The 18,350-nt window shown below is 33.8% G+C and overlaps 1 protein-coding gene across 2 annotated transcripts in view; it reads left to right on the top strand.

Annotated features, from left to right (window-relative positions):
* Positions 1-18,350, top strand: part of DIP-lambda (Dpr-interacting protein lambda) — a 159,386-nt gene that overhangs the window by 89,382 nt on the left and 51,654 nt on the right. Inside the window, exon 2 of one of the 2 annotated variants that reach the window (XM_018446045.1) lies at positions 6,590-6,718. The gene's annotated coding sequence lies outside the window, so the exon portion shown is untranslated. Of the gene's footprint in view, positions 1-6,586; positions 6,719-18,350 lie in introns of both variants that reach the window. The other variant, XM_018446053.1, reaches the window with a different exon arrangement.

Here is an 18,350-nt window from a genome sequence, read left to right as displayed (position 1 = left end):
TAAAGGTAAGTACAGATGAGATGCGCGTGACAATATACGACGCGAGCTTGATATCATTTTATATCGCGTAATCATGACGCGACTCGAATGTCGTATCATCGGCATTCGGCGCGGACACGTGAATACGCGCTTGATTACTCATTTGCATTTTTGATTGTATTTACGACTGTAAATCAATTTAAAGCCGTGCTTCCACGCTGACAGCACTCATACCATAATTTAGCGCGCTCCATCGCATGCATTTCGTCGTGATTGTCCGAGGACGTTATTCTTCGTTAAACATCGATATTTAAGGTGAACGGCCTGTCGTGCATTAGTCTGTGTGCTAATGATAATATTTTAAAATAAATTTGTTTCGTTATTGAATGGCCATTAGATAATATCAATTGCTACGTGTAATGATTTGTTACGTGAAGTATAATAAGTGTTTTAATAAGCAAACATGTTCTCTCTTCATTAAGATATTACGTGTTAAGGGGGTATTCTAGTCTAGCGAGTCAAAAAATCGAATTATTTTTTTTTACATATTTTGCATGTATTTGGTATAGAAAATATGTCTGTCTAACGATCGAGTTTGACCTGTGGACTAGCTGATTGATCGTAGGTAAAATTATCTCTATATAATCAATACAAAAAACTTTAAACGCGTTTTTCTCAAAACCATGTTTTTTAAATGGCTCCCATGATATCTCGAAAACCAGTTGACCAATCGAGTCAGGCAAAGGCATACATTTTCAGCACATGTATGGTTATAGCCCCTACCACAATCAAGTCGAAATATATATTTTTGTAATTTTTACAACTATGTGGGTAAAAAAAAGATGGCAAAAATTGAAACTTAATTTTCGACATGAGGATATTTTTTAAATTTTCAGTATTTTTTCTTCGTTTGGTACCTGCTATAGCTAAACTCATACTAATTAAGAATTTCTTTGATTTTTTTTTTTAGATGAGCAGAAGAGCTGGAATCGTGGGAGCCATAGATCTAGTTTTATTTTTCACGACGTTACTTAATATTTTATACAGTGCATATTAACAATTATTTTTTAATAAAAAAATTCTGAAACGTTCTTCAAATACGTACAAATATGTAGAAAAAAACCCTGTCCCAAAAAACTTTATATTATATTTTTGAAAAATTCGCAAGAATAGCATAAAAATTCTGCATCTAGACTAGAATACCCCCTTAAATATAAATACATGTCTGTGTGTGAATATAAATTGTGTGTTAAATATTGTATGTGAACGTAATATACTTTTTATTAGATACTTTTTATTAAATTTGAATAATAAATGTTTGTCAATACGTCTTTTTATATAAAACTTACGAATTACACTAAATGCATAAGTAAACTTACAAATCATATAGAATTGTTAATACAGTAGATGTTTAATATATACAATAAATATCACTATATTTGGCAATTTTTACAGTTTAATATTTTGACTGTAGTACTGCAAATTGCCAGGTAGAATGTGGCATAATAACACTGCGGGAAGAAAAGCAATATCATTGCAGTATCAGCTGCTTTTATTTGCAGCGGAATGCACTTTCGTGTATCGTAAAATATATCTTGAACGTTTGGCCTTTCGTCTGAGACATTTCGGAATATTACATTAGCGGCGGTTAGAAGAGAATCTCATTGAAACGCTGAAGAGAACATAAACGTAGCAAACGTCGTGAAGTGCTTTCTCACTATTAAAGCTAAAATAATATTTACACAGTTCTTGTTCATGATACTTAATTAGGTATTCGGAATATTAAACCTAAAATATCAAAGAAACATTATGAAATAAAATAATTTTTCTGTATTAAATGAATAAGAAAATGTAATGCAGAAATGAATTATTATTCATTTTCAATGCATTAGCACAACGTTTTCAGAAATCATCAGAAGCAATTTTTGTTTAAAGTTTTTCATACTGTGAGACTCGATACATCACAAAAAAAAGACATAAGAATTGGTCAACGGACAATATCAATTTTCTATCCGCTTCTTTGCGATTTTACTAGTAAGCAGATGGAAAAGCGGACAAAGCGAGAAATAGATCCGCGTGCAGCGACACGAAAGTGTGGATTATCGAACTATGGAATCGAATGAAGAGACGAATCGACAAGAGAAAATAAAAGAGAGAGAGGGAGGGAGTGAGGATAAACGCAAATATCAGGAAACGAAAAAGTGCTCGATCGAGAAATGAAAAATTGAAGATGCGTCGACAGAGGAGAAGATGACAGCAAAAATTCGCAGAGAAAATTCGAAAATGACGAGAATATCAAAGAGAGAATGATGTCGAAGAAACTGAAACGCGGAACACCAAATATCGGGGAAAATGTGGAAGATTACAAAAGAGAGAGAAAGTATAAGAAAATAAAGAATACAGAGGTGGAAATGTGCGCGATGCATTTAACGTTTACACGCGGCTGTTTAACTTTTATAATCCTTGAACACGATTTTTGTATTACACGAATAAAGTCGAGTCGGCCGGTCATATTTAGCGCTAAATGCGGAATGCGAATGCGAGGCGAAGGATAAGTAACGTGACGGGCAAAGATACGATAAAAAAAAGCAGCGAGGCGAAATTCGTGGATAAAAACGGAATGGAATGTAACGCGATGAAAGAATGGAAATTCGCTCGCTTGACTACGAATCTCGAGCAAAAAAGGGGTAAAAACGAGGAGTAATAAAGCGAACGGTCAGCAACGGACAAAGCCGTCTATCTCAAACTCGTGCAAAAATTAATCGCGTAAAATTAAATCGTAGAAATTATTAGAAATTTTTTCTAGTAACGCTTCGCAACAGAAAAAAAAGCATGAAAGGCAAGTGTATTGCACAAAATATGTGAAAGAATTAGTACAAAAGCCATGCGACAAGTAACGGGAGAAAAGAGGAGTAAAAAGGGGACAAACAGAGGGAATGTAAAGAAGAGAAGGAAATTACTGTTTTTATCTCATAAAAGTACACAGGACGCAACTTGCTGTACATCTTAATATGATCACCAAGCATAAAGCCGTATCAAAAGCCGCACCGTGGAAAATTGGTTAGAAGTAATTGAATGGTTTTACGTGACCACGTGTTACGGCTACTTCGAGATGGGGATTGCTATGGTTACTGTAACATGCACTGTGGTTACATTAGAAATTTATTCGCAACGCGACGCTTAATTATAGAGCAAGTAATGTGAACGCAACGGAACAGAGAACATCGACGTTAACGATAATATAAATTTTAATATGCGTTATGTTGGAAATGGGTAGTTATTTCATATCTGGGAAATGCGGAACAGTGATTGTCTTGAAATATTGAAGCTTTCGTATCATACAAAACATTCATTTTAAAAATTATTGAATTATTATCTTCTTAACTTTAATAAATTGTATTTTATTTTCTTTTTTTAAATATTTTTTGCTTCTTCCACGTAATTAAGAGCGTAATTTAGATTACCCTGATACACGCACTACGCTGGTTAAAGATCTTTCTAGTTTTAAACATGACTACCTTTATATTCTTGGTACAGAGGTAAGCAATCGCATTAACATCCAGTACGATAAGCAGGGTTAATTAAGCATTCTCTTTTCATTTGCAGTCTAGTAGTAAGGCGGAAAGGGAATAGGAAACAACAGTGTCAATCCGACTAACTTGAATAATCTCAAATTAATTATAATCCATCTGGAAATCTCTCGGTTTCGAATAAGCGAATCAGTCTACTCATCGACGAATTTAGATCGGTACCATGCTAGAGAATTAAATATTCTTATATTTAACTAAATATTCACCCTCTATTTGTACGCGAACAATAAAATCCTGTAATTAAAATAGATCTTGCTCACTTTTATGTAATTAGTGCGGTGTAGCAAAATATTTTATAATTTCACAGTGTTAGTCTGGCTGTTTATTCGTCCGATTGTCCATCTGCAAAATTTCTCGGCTTAACTTTTTCAAATTCTTTTTTCGCGACAACAAATACCTACTTATCTTTACTTCACAGTAAAGTATAAGTCAAATCAGTTGACATTGTAAAAGGTTAAAAATCATTAAGATTTTCAGTAATATAGGGCAAACTAAACAGTTTAAGTTTTTCAAATTCTGTCATACTTCGATATTTTTAATGAAGTTTTTCCAAGTTATAGGTTTTTACATTACTTACACTTTAAAGTCCAAGTGTATAAAAAGACTAAAAACTTCAATATAGTGACTTCAATATATTGATGTATTATTTACCCAGATAGCCAAGTCTGTACAAAGCAGATTTTTTAAATGTCATGCTACACTATGTCAACAAAATAGCAACAGAATTGTTACAGAATTAGATGTACATAATACTGTTGAGAGACTGCTAGAAAAAAGATAACAGAATCAGATAATGTCGGCAGGACATGCTCAGTTTGTGCTAACAATTTACCTTCACATTATGTCGATAGACGATGTTAATAGAATACAAGTCTAATGCAGATGCAGTTGATGGTAGATTGCCGTTATTTTCTGCTCGAATTTGCTGACAGTCTGCTAGAAAACTGCAGACATTTGCTATCTGGGTAGTTTTCCGTATAAAAACGACATTATACTACATGTTTAAATGTGAATGTAAATCCATATTTGTATGCAGTACAGTGTGTTATTTTTATACGGAAAACTAATCACACACGTATATTGAAGTCACTTTTTTTCATATTTGAATTGGCAGTATAGTTACATCCGTTGCAAAGGGTTTATTTTTATTGTAAATATTTTACGCCGATGTCGATAAACAGCATTACCGCGCGAAATATATCGTATTATATTTGTCAGTGCGATCAATTCAAGCCGTTCGAAATCAACTGTATTCGATTAAAAACTTTTCAGCTTTGTATAACTTCTTCCGCGAGGGCTATCGATAGCAACATAACTAGCGAGGAGGGGTTTAATTAACACGGAGATCAGATCGGGCAGTCGAATTGAAAATTACTGGCGCGGAGTCGCGAGTAAGGTTAATCCCCGGAAAGCCCTCGGCTCACCCCGCGAGCTAGAGTTGAAATGAGATAGAGAGAAGAGGATGAGCTAAAACGAAGCGACTCTCCATGGTTCGAGACGCTCCAAATTTATAGGTTGTAATTGTAGTTTTCGAATGTGCCGAGGCGACTACCACCTAATTCGTATCTGAGCGACAAAGGCGGCTTTAAATATGTAAGAGTCCATCACTGCATGCTTCTTCGGAAATACGAAAGCACCGCATGTGTGCTGATACTTTGGACGTACTCATCGAGGAGCGCGAATGTTCGCGAGTTGAAGATTTATGACCTCGATGATCTATGTGCGGTAACATCAAACTGATTGATAGGAGAGAATCGGTGTTTTATTTTATTTCTGCTCTTGTGTGTGTCGGACAGACGTGATGTTTAAACTGGTAAAACGTGCTTCGCGAGATTTTCTAGAGTAAATGTCTAAGAAAATATAATTAAATGAAAAATGTATTTTATAAATTATATTCAAGCGGAGAAATTAAATTGAATTTAACATACTTGCAAAGTATGAAAGATATATATGGTAAATATTTTATATATTTTATATATAATAGTTTATATATTTCATATCTGTATCTATATAATATTTATATATTATAATTTATATAATAATGTATATAAAAATATAACAATGTATATAAAAATTTATTGAATCTTAATTTCTGTCACAGATATAAAGAGCGGCATTTATTAATGTTTCATATATAGGACGCCATGTTCGCTTTTTGAAGCGATTAAATCTTGTGATTGACAGCTGGCTCACCGAAAGTAAAAATTTTAGCCAGGTAGACCGCAAAGCTTTACTGTGGTTTGAAATACGGGGTTTTCAGTGGCGAGAGATTCACGTGCACGCGCCATCGTACGCACGTCACGCGCGTTCAAAAATATTGGGCGTGTAAAAGTGCAGCCCGACCTAAATACCAGGTAGAACCGAAAAATTTCCGGATTAAATTTTCCGCCGGCGGAGGTTTCGCGTTCGCAATTATTGAAGAACGGCATACTTAGTTTTTGTACGCTACGTACATTACCGACAGGAGAGAGGTTTTAGGTCGCGTGAAAGAATAACGTTCCACAAGCTCTCCAAAAAATGCAGGATCTCTCTAATTATTATTCATTTAATTTAAAATATTATAAGATATGAGACATTATAGTATCGAAGAGCTATAAGATGTAAGAGTTCTACATACAAAATTATGAGAGATATCCATGAAAAATTCCATGAAGAAAATTGTGATATAAGTAACCAGAGATATATGATACATATAAATAAAAAAATTAAATCTAAAATTAATTATTTGTTTATTAATTGAGATTAATTCCGATAGCATAGACAGGTATAGAGCAATGCGCAAACGATCTTTGCTATCTATATACGACAATTTCGTAGACATACAGAAAAATTGCGATACAATATAGAAAACGAATAAAATTTTAAATACATAAAATATATCTTACGTTGCTGCGAATACCTGTCGCTATCAATTAAGATTAATTCTGATAAGTTCAAAACAAACTTTCTATCTGAATATACAATACATGTATTAATAATCTCGTGGACACTCAATATGGAATTGTTTTTTGTTTCAGCAGGTCAGTATGAGCAGGAAAGAGTTCTTAGCGACAAACGAAACGAGAAGCTAAGAACGCATGCCTAAATTAGCTCTGGAAGCGGATAACTTGCTGGTAAGCGGCTAACGGGTCACTTCCAGGGGATAATAGGTAAGTTCAGGACGTAAGCGCCTCGAGTATCTGCAGGAGAGAGGAGAGTAGGATCCCGGGAGTAGGATTTAAATATCATTTGAACGTTGGAGAGAACATAACTATCATTCCAATGAGAAACCTTCCGCGCCAGTTGCGACAGCTTAAAAATCTCGCGCGGCACGACTAATTAGTTATCGACCACCAAATCGCATTCCCATCTCTCGATGAGGCTGCTTTGTTGGCTCGAAAAACGAGACGTCGTTATCAACCTTGCGCGCTGCGGAATGTAATTTCAAGAGTTTAATAAAGCGAGAGAGAGAGAGAGAGAGAGAGGGGGGGGCACTAGGGACACACGCTCGCAATTTGCGAGTTCACATAATCAATGTATCGCCGCTGGTCATATTGGAGGGATCTTGCTGCAACGTGTACGTTATCGCAAAGCCATTTGCTCGCTCGCTCGCTCACTCGTTACAGGCGTATTAATGGTATATTCATGCGTTACAGAGTACTCTAATATAGTCTAGAACTAGCAACATGATGATATCTATTCCAGATTGAAATGCATAGTCGCGAAATTGAGCGTAGAGTAGCACGAAAAGGAATCTTGAACTAAATTTAACGTCTTGTAGAATCCATTTAATTGAAATTAGCATCGCGACGATACGAACACTGCGCAAATAACAAATACACTCGTTTGTGCAATAAATGAATTGTATAATCCTACTGGGGGCGCACGATTCGAGGATATCGACGGTAATCGCGTTTACTCCAGCCACCCCGATATTTCGTGGGTCATCCGGTTTTAACGGCAGACATGCACGCGCACATAAACGCTGCACAAGCACCTCACCGCAGTTCGATACACATGCGGGTGTGAGTTTTGCCTGTGGTGGTTGGCTCGCGCGTGCACATTCACAATGAGAGAGAGAGAGAGAGAGAGAGAGAGAGAGAGAGAGAGAGAGAGAGAGAAGGAGAGAGAGAGAGATATATAGGCAGCACGCAGACCAAATGCATCCCTCACCGATGAGAGAGGGATGAAAACGATGCTCGCGGAGTCGACGATAAAGAGCGAAGGGTTGGAAAAGGGAGCGCGAGAGCCAACTTCGCAGACAGTTTAAACCCCACACCGTGCTGCGCCGGTCGGAAATCCGCCCACTCCACACGCGGCCCGCGAATCCGAGCGGTATACTACTTGACCGGTTCAAGTGGAGTCTGAATAGCGAATCTTTGATATTCACGTAGAAAGTTTTGCCGCGTGCTTCAACGAGCCCACGTGTTATGTTACTTTGGCGGATACGAGAAGTTAGCGTTTTACTTTTAATAACGGAATCTGTACCTTCAATCCTAAAACGTTATCAATCTTGAGTAATACAGTATTGCTATTGATACGTAAATTTTACGTACAAGGAAATAGGATATTCTTAATTAATGTAACACAAGTTTTGCATACATTTCACTTTTAATGGCAAAATATTTATAATCTAGACCTTTATAAGTATAAATAATCTAATTATTAACTTAATAAAGAAAAAAGAAAGAATAAGCATATCATCAAATTCAATCTTGAAGTGATACAGAGTAGATATGTAATCTAATTTTGTGTGTATGTTTCCTCGTAACATCTAAGTAAAAAATATAATAACAAAATGGAAATAACATAAAACTGCTTAAAAATTGAAATCATTTCTTACGCTCTCTCTTGTATAACATTGACCACCAGGAGATCTAAATTGATATGTAATCTAATTTTGTGTGTATGTTTCCTCGTAACATCTAAGTAAAAAATATAATAACAAAATGGAAATAACATAAAACTGCTTAAAAATTGAAATCATTTCTTACGCTCTCTCTTGTATAACATTGACCACCAGGAGATCTAAATTGATATGTAATCTAATTTTGTGTGTATGTTTCCTCGTAACATCTAAGTAAAATATAATAACAAAATGGAAACATAAAACTGCTTAAAAATTGAAATCATTTCTTACGCTCTCTCTTGTATAACATTGACCACCAGGAGATCTAAATTGATATATAAAAAATAGAATTTTTAAAAACTTGTCTCCGTTTATTCTAATTTTTAACACGACAGATTGGATGTTCTGTAATCATTGAAGATATGGCTTATTGTTAGTGCTAAATAACTTCGCTCACTTATACGTAAAATTTACGTACCTATCGATAGCGTTCTAGTTTTATAAATGAATTCAGTACTTCGATTCTATAATTCTTAACGACAGTTCGGTATTATTACATTGCCGTTGCGTAACTTTTTTACCACATATTATGTAATATCTGCACAATCACAATGTAGGTAACGATACCGACACTGTCAAAAATTACAGAATCAGGATACTGAAGAAGATAGTGTAATGCATCACGGATTTTCGCTACATTATTACGTATAAAAGAAAATTAAATTCTCATTATTAGAAATAGAAAGCTCTTTCTTATTTTTAGTTACGTGCGTAAATGTATAAGCTCGTAATAATATGCTTTTACGCCTTTAATATGTTTGACATTTTTATAAGTTTTGAGAGGTTTTATCGAGAAGTAACATTAATAATTAGTTCATAATATTTCTTAAATTTTTTAATTAAGTATTTCTCTGTCATTGAAATATTGAAGTTATTTTTTTCTTTTTACATTCGTTCTTTGGATATTATTTAGTATACTCATTTGTTACAATTTGTTAAATAAATTAATCGAATGTATCTTCTATCAAGTGGCTAATGTGAAGACTGAAATATACTACCCACATTTAATATGTGTGTATAATTAATGGTTATTCTAGCCAAATGAAATTTCGTTTAAGTACCGATGAATTCAAGTCCAATAATACCATGAGAGTACAAGAGTTAAATTGAGAATTTTGTGGTTTTGAATTCATACTGTTTGACCTCTTCGCCGCCATGGAAAATACGATTTATCAATTTTCATTGGTATAAGTACATTATTGTCTATACATCTCATCGACTAAGTTTAGATTTCTTTTAAAGAAAATCTGATTAGTGGGAGAGAGAGAATTCTACTAGATTTCCTCTTAATTCAAAGTTTTCATATAATATATAACATTGTATTCTACATAGTTCAAAAGGTGCGTATCTTCAGTTTTGTTTATTTAACTTCATATACGTTTGTTATCTCTGGAAAATGGTCGCGAAAAATATTTCGACAGTTTTGGGATATTCCGTGTAAAAGTTCATTATCGCGCTCAGTTGCACGTTCGTGACGATTTTGAAATTCGTAAAAGTTATGACGTCCATGGATTATCGCGGACGGCAGCGCACTGATCGACGAATTGCCGACAAATTGAGTTTAGTCGACACGTTTTCGGGCCTCAATATTATTACGGCAGTCGAACTGACTGGTTTTATTGTCCGCATTAACTGCAGCAGATTCCGACCGACGAAGGGTGCACCGAGAGAACGAAATAATTACCGGTATCACGCATATTTACAGCGCGCGTAAGAGCCGATGGGTTTTAACTGAAATGCGATTTCGCGCCGCGTATTTTCATCAATTTCGCGCGCATTCGAGCTGCTCGGCGGTGTGTAATAGCGTGATTGAATATCTATCGATTTATCATATAACAAAGCGGTCTCTCAATAAGTTTGCAAAAAAGCAGTCATGGAATTAAATAGCATAACGAATATTCGTAGCTTATCACGAATTATATTTATAAATGACCTTTAATTTGAAGATAATTTATAAAAATATCAAAAATGAAGAGATTTTGCAAAATATGTGAAATTGAAATAAATGAATATATCTTATTCAAAAGTAACTCACATAGATACACGTTCGTCATATCGCAAATAATGTAAAACGTAGTATGTATTTGATATTAACGTTGATAATAAACGATTATAATGGATACCGCTAAATTACGCTAAATTTCTTGTGGTACTGACCGCTGTCAACGTTTTAATATTGGCCGTATATTTTTGGCTGTACATCGTGATCACGAGATTATTGTCAAAATTAAATTCCAACGGACAATACAATATCAGTAATATTCTCACTTTTCCATTGGTGACTGCGGTATTATTGCCGAAATGAAATTTCGGTGATAATGTAATATCAGTAATATTCTCGTACTTTTCCGTCATGCGCGACCGCAGATTATTATTCGAAATTAAATTTCACCGAGTCGCACTGCGCAGTCGTCACGATACGTGCAGCTGTCGATCGCAATCGTACATCTCGATAATATTACGGATCCGATTGATCGTGCGAACGGACGCATCGATATGCGCTCTAGTTCGGTCCCATAAATTCCCAGCGCTTGTCGATTCATCAGCGTAAAAAGCGTGACCGTGGCATAGTGCGTACTGCGGAGAAGGCCGTCTAACTTTTACATTATTTTCTCGTTACTGAAATCAATATGTGCCATTCGAAACGTCATTCGATTTCGCTATTCGATTTCCACCTGAAACATACCTCAATTCATGTCTTAATTCTTATAAGTCTTTAATATTATACGCTTATCGTAATGCATCTTATCAAATCGCAACTGCAATATCTTAGATGTAAACAAGAGAGAAGGGAAATAGACAGAGAGAAAAGAATAATTTTTATTTTTATATATAAATTATAATGATGATGACATGTGTACGTATATGTATAAATTTAGTAATATTGAATAACTAAAGTATATTAAAATTTCTATAAAAAAAAAGTGTCTATAAAAAAATTTTGTACACAAAATTTGATTAAAGTCAATAGAATAGGGGATAATCAAATCGGTTCCGGACAGTTGTGAAACTTCCCTTGTAAGTAGGCTTTTTTTTTTCAACTGCAATTATTGACTAAAAAACACAATATAAATACAATATAAATTAGGAACTCATAAGATATATTTTTGCCACTCAAAATTTAAATGCCACCTTAGCCCCGGTCTTCCCTATATATATATATATATAGCATTTAAATTTATATATATATATTAGTAATATTGAATATAAGATATCTAAGTTTAATATCTAATAATTTTATTAAAATTAATATACATTTATTTAATAGAATACATTTATTATAATATTAATATAATAAAAGGGCTCAATCGAATAACAATTCAAAATTGTGTAATGAGAGGAGCTATCTGAGCCAAGCAATTTATTATAATACATCTTACGGAATTGTAATTGTGATATCTTGTAATTAGACATAAAGAAAAAGAGAGGGAAATAGAAGAAGAGAAAAGAGTAATAATTTTTATTTTAATGTACAAATTATGATGTGTATATTTAAATTTAGTAGTATTAAATGAGTAAGATATATTACAGATTATAAAAATTTCCATGTTTATATAGTTTTATACTTCCTAAATTCCTTAGAGTAAAATCTCACTTCAAAAGAGTTAAAATATTACCATTATTGAAAGAGTGAAAAATTTGCACTCTTGAATAAGAGTGGCAGATTTTTAATTTTTTTTTTTAAGTGAAATTCATTCCAAAGGAAAGTAATTTCACTCCTTTTTTGGAGTAACTTTCATTCCAAAAGTGTGAAATCTTACCCCGAAAAAAAAAGAGTGAAAATCTGCCACTCTTTTTCGATAGATAGCAGTATTTTAACTCTTTTGGAGTAAGATTTCTCCAAGAAATTAGAGAGTATAACTGGATTAAAATGAAATAAACTTTGCAGAGTGTATATAATATCTGATAGTTATTTTGAATATATAATAATAAAAATATGTGTTGTGTGTGTGTGTGTGTGTGTTGTACCGAGATTTCATATTAGACGAGTCAAACACGTTGCGGAGTCTCTGCAAGTTCACGCGCGCGTCGATGTCCTACAGGAAACTCCGCCGTCCTATATAATTGAAGTTTGTCGACATGTACGGTAGCTAACGAGCACGTGGTTGCACTTTCCGGTCGTTTCTATCGTGTGACCCTTTCCGAACGCGTCGGCGATAACGACAAATACAAAACCTAACAGGCGCTATCGATGGTGTCACCACCTCTCCAGCATTGTTCTCGGACCGCAACCTTTTGACTTCGATGAACCAATGCTCTCGAGCATGACCCAAGATAACCCTTTCGTCTGAATACATCTGAATACGTTCTGCGGACTTTTGTGCGAAACCAGGTGTCCGACAATATCACATGAATACATGAAAGAAACTTTTATGTTCATACAAAAACACGAATTGTCCAAAAAACATTGAATTTAATGTTTTTTTGTAACTGAATTTATTAATTTAAAAAAAGAAATCTACTTTTAATGGCTTTGAGGAAATTCTATAATAATAAAATTCTATTATAACGCTTAATACATAATAAAAGCAATTATATATATTATATATAAAAAATGTTTTTCCCGGTAATTACAATATTAAAATTAAACTTGCAGAGCAAAATAACTGCGGAGAGTAATTTATTGATATTGATTTAGTGTTTTTATTCTTCGAATTTCGCAGATTGACTGTAAAGTGGTTAGATCACGACTCGATTTCGGATTTTCATCTGATTAATACTATTGCGATAACTACAGTAATGTAATGATTATATCGCGACCGTAATTTCGATATTTGCACAAATCATCCACGACTTCCAAAAGCATACGTGTGCAAGTGTGAGCGTGGTAAATATTATACCAATAATTACACATTGCAATGATGCTTTATATTGAACCTCGCGTCGGTAATAACTGAAAGCATACCTAAATTGCACAACACACTTACACATGCATATTTTTGTATTTTATTTTAACAGAGGAAAAATATCACTCTTTTTATTATTTGATTTATTCATAATTTTATCCGTCGAGAGTACCTTCTTTGATTTATTAAATAATATTTAATATAATAATTTATATTTATATTTAATTTATTGTAACAAAAACAATAATTTATACATATATATATATATGTATCTCTTTGGTCAAAAAATAGTAGATCATTAACACAAGGATCCTGCTTGAAATCAATCCCGAAAATAGTCTCACATAGACAAGAGTCTCGTCATTAACGAACTACACTAAGTTATGATGAGCAAGCATGAAAATTTATTCAATCGATTTCCATTTATCAAACGCGGGATTAGAGAGCGATACTTTGACGGATACGCTTCAACAGACTGGCGGGATAACAGGGACGATTCCGGTATCGTCGTATTTATGGGGACGTGCAGCGTGTGTAATAGCTCCGAGGGATATAGAGTAGAACGTAACTCAGCATCAAGAGAGTCGGGCCGGGTCCCGGCCGCACCATCGCCCGTAATCCGGGGCAACACGCTCGCCCCCGTACGCCATCATCCCCTGGCTGCCGCCACCGCCACCACTGTCGCGACCCATAGGATATACCCACGCGGGACTGCAACCGCGAACGTTCCACTTGCCAGTTACTTTGAGGTCGGGACACTCACCCTCCGATGCGGTGCCCACCCTTCACGCCCCGGCGGATCCTTCCCCGGGCTTCTCCTGTCCACTCGGATGCGATAGCATCTTAATCGTGCTAATTCGCGCCCACCCATCACTGGCCGACACCGGGTATACCGTGTTACCGGTCACGCCGGGATTTTGAGGCTTTAGGTCTGTGATAGCATCCAAATTTAATATAGAAGCCTCAGGACAGTCGATACACATTCGTCGATCGATCGTAAAAGTCTTTTACTGTAGATTTATTTCTGCTGTTGTAATAGCCCAATTAATATCAATTAAAAGTAATATAAAATGTATTATAATTTTCATTATTATATCTGAAAATTATTTTAAAACTCTCTTATCGATTTATTTTTGTAAGAATTTTTAATATGTAATCCATTCCGTCTGAAAAATGTTTTATCCAAAGTAACATTGTTCATTCTCCGAATAATTCCAAAGATACCTTTTACATTGTTCTGTTCGAGTAGTATAGATAGTTTAGCGTTATTTCGAAAATTGTCCGTTATACTTAAAATTTCATTATCTTTGTCTGGGAAAAAAGAAATATTTTTTAAGTATAACTGATTTATTTAGAGTTATTTATCTCTTGGCATTGTTTAAAAAAACTACAAATGTCTGTGAACATATGTATCTCTGAAATATCTTAAAAAATACAATTGAAGTCTGTTTGCTAATTATATTTATTGTATAATTTAAGGAAACAAAATAATTCATTGTGAAACACTGCTAAACTGTGATATAATCGATAGTTATCCTATACTCGACAAGATAAATCTCTGAAATAAACAGTCGATAAAACAACACTATTTCGGTATTATTCTGCAGAACACTAGAATCAAAATCGGCGATAAAGTGACAAAGCAGGATAAATGCGAAGCTTAACGTACAATGGTCCCTCGCATTTTAATCGAAAACACTGTGCGATAACAATAGACAAAATTCGAATATTTTGCTTCATAATAAATTCCAGATATATGCAATATTGTAGCACAATCTATATTTTTTACAAGATTAAAGTTAATATTTGATAAAAATTTTACAAGAAAAGTTTGCACGAAGAAAAATTAATTTTTTGGTCATTGTATCTATTTGAGATGAAATTAAAAAATCAATTCGAGTCATTATATTCACAATCCATAGCATAATTTATCTCATGAATGGTAGATGCGCAAAGACGTTATAAATATAATTAAGGAAAAATAAACTATAATTAAAATATTAATTATTAAAGGAGATTACGCTTTGTTGAACATAATTGATGTCCTTTCTCTCGTATGAAATTCTTTTCCGTAAAGACTGAAAGAATGTTTAACAATATATAGTTATTTTTTAATTATATGAAAGAACTTATTATTTGAAATTAAATACGCAATGAATTTGTTTATTTATGGCAAAAAACTGTATTATGCGTCATTTATTTCCTATCTTTATTTGAAAATCTTTAAATCTCTATCTTTATTTATCTTGGCTTGTTTGCCACATTCATTTTTTGTTACTACTCGCAATGTAAACGGAAAAGTTTTCCATGATTCTATATTATCTTCTCATTGAATGAAAGTTAGAAATCGGCATAAGAATGGAAACTTTGCTCTCCAGAAAATTGTTCAAAGTCGGCACTGAATATCGGTTTCCGGGACTCTACCATTGTTCAAGAAATCGAAGATCGCGCACACACTATATTTAAAGTGAATTATAGCAGCATCTCATTTAAGAATTTCACCAACTCTTTTCAATCAACACGCCTTTTATGTAGTTAGATTAATAAAAAAGTAATGTCAAATAATGACGAAAAAGTTTGAGAAAAATTTTCATAATAGAACGGTGCAAATTTTGCGTAATTTTTCTAACCCATTATTTAATAGATAACATATCAATAATGTAGAAATTTAAAAGAAATTAAAACGATAACATAAATCATCTGTACATGATGATATCTGTTTTTAATTTTATATTCATATAATAAATAATAGATTTTCCATTCTAGTAATTTTCTATTTATTGGTCCTAAAAGAAATATTCTAAAAGATATTTATAACGCGAAATTCTTCAATAGGGGCGATAGTGCCATTTGAAAATGATTCGACTCGCTTCGAGGGTACACTGAAAAAAATGCATGTAATTTTACATAGAAATTACATGTTCATGATTGGAAAATTGCCTAAATATGATTGGAAATTTACAATTTCCAATAAATTTCCAAGCATATTTATGTAATATTTAGATAATTTTCCAGTCATATACATGTAATTTCCATGTAAAATTATATGCATTTTTTTCAATGTAGGTTGGCGGGAACTTCAGTAATTATTGCCGACGTAATGTCTTTACCGAAGTGCCGAACCTAAAAGCATCGTGAAGCATCCGTCCGGAAAGTATGAAGTAAGGGAGGCTGTAACTAAATCGCCTTACGGCTCGCTACGAATGATGTTCGGGCGTAACATAAGTACCGACGACAGCTCGGTAAATCCGATACGGCGAACATTATCCTCCGGGAGTCGTCTTACTTCGCGTTAACCTCGATCCACGAAAGGATCACACGAGTGCTTCGTGAAACACGTTAGTAACACAGAGCATGGACTCTCTATCTCTCGGAGAAAACGTAAACGTTTACAACTTGACTGCGGGCGAGGTTGAAAAATTCCGTGATATGATACTTCTCTCGCTGTTCCAGAAAACGACGACAGTTGAAGCTTGATTCCCTGTAAAACGAGAAATACATAGTTTTTATAACTTTCGTATTTTATGTTGTAACAGACATTTAATTTCTTGAATAACGGCAATAATTATGTAATATTATTTTAGCGTAAGATTATAGTGTAACGGATATTTGTTAAAATAATATATTAAAGCACTTTATTTTCCACACCGCATGAAATTTTAATGACAAGTTCTTTGATGAATATGCAGTTTCCTTTAGCGAAAATAGGAGCTCATCGTTTATCCCAACTTTCCGAATTTTAATTTTAAATATCTTGGTGCTAATTAAGTCTTAGATGAAATCTTTGTCGTAGTAAAATTCACTTAAGATTACTGAAAAACAAGACCATATATTGAGATTTCTGAAGCGTAATTCGCAAAAATCTAATTTTCAATATTAAATATCTCTATAATGAAATATATTTTTAGAGTTATTGTAAAGTCAAAAAGATATGTCAATAAATATATTATTAACGTGTTTACAATAAGATGTTTTCTATTCGAAACTAATAAGATATATATAATAATTTAGTCTGATATACGATACGTACGATATAATAGATATTAAAATGTTATATGTATCTATAACATCTATAACATGTCACATAAATGGCACACAATTATTATTAACGTGCCTACGGCGACATATCTTTTATTTGAAACTAATAGCATACGTATTTTGATATGATATTAAATGTTATATATATATATATCTATCGTTTATTACACATTATACGAATGGCATGCGACTGCATTGTCTAAATTTCTTCATTCTAAATATATCATTTAATAAATCCATTATACTGCCTAAAATATATGCAGGAATCTTTATTGATACCTGTTATAACTCGCATTGAATATCTGCACATTGCACCTTAGAAATTCATTGCTAGAATATGGAGTTGTCGATAGAACATCGAATATGCAGACGCGATGAAATTATTATAAAAGTTAGTCGAGAGAGGCCGGCGAAGAGAATTTCTGCTACTTCAGCGCGACTGTCACTGAAACTTCCCGTGAAATAGATGTTTGGATAACTTTAAGGAGGAGGCCGACTCGGCGCCACGAAATAACGTGTGCGAAGTTTGTTCCCATCTGCTTGAGAAGACGTTTAGTTGTGTCTTTTTACTCTGCCATTTAATGTCAACGATATTTTCGTACTCGCGTGCAACGCCATTATTTTTACGTCGCTTGTTTAAAATTTTATACCAGAGAGCTACATGACTACGTTAACGAGATCATTTTGACATCCCGGCTTTAGTAAAAATTTTGAATGTTCGCACACATCAGCTCCCATTTAGCTTTTAGTATTTTTGGAAGGAAAATTAAATGATACTTAATACTTTTTGTCAAAGTTATAAGCGAGGAAAGAAATGGAGCTGAAATAAACTTTTGTTACAACAAATTTCAATGAACTTACAAATTAGGCTTATTCTATCAGTTTCATTATGTCGAATAATTACTCTTCAGGTCCAATTTGGAATCAATCGAATGTTCCTTCCCACCTATATTTGTTACAGGAAAGTTTCCCCGCATAAAGAAAAGCCCATCGATAATCTTCGCTCTT

This window comes from Mycetomoellerius zeteki, unplaced genomic scaffold (genome assembly GCF_001594055.1).
Source record: "Mycetomoellerius zeteki isolate Tzet28-1 unplaced genomic scaffold, Tzet1.0 scaffold105, whole genome shotgun sequence".
In the NCBI taxonomy this organism is placed as follows: Eukaryota; Metazoa; Arthropoda; class Insecta; order Hymenoptera; family Formicidae; genus Mycetomoellerius; species Mycetomoellerius zeteki.
This window is presented reverse-complemented; position numbering and strand designations above follow the sequence as displayed.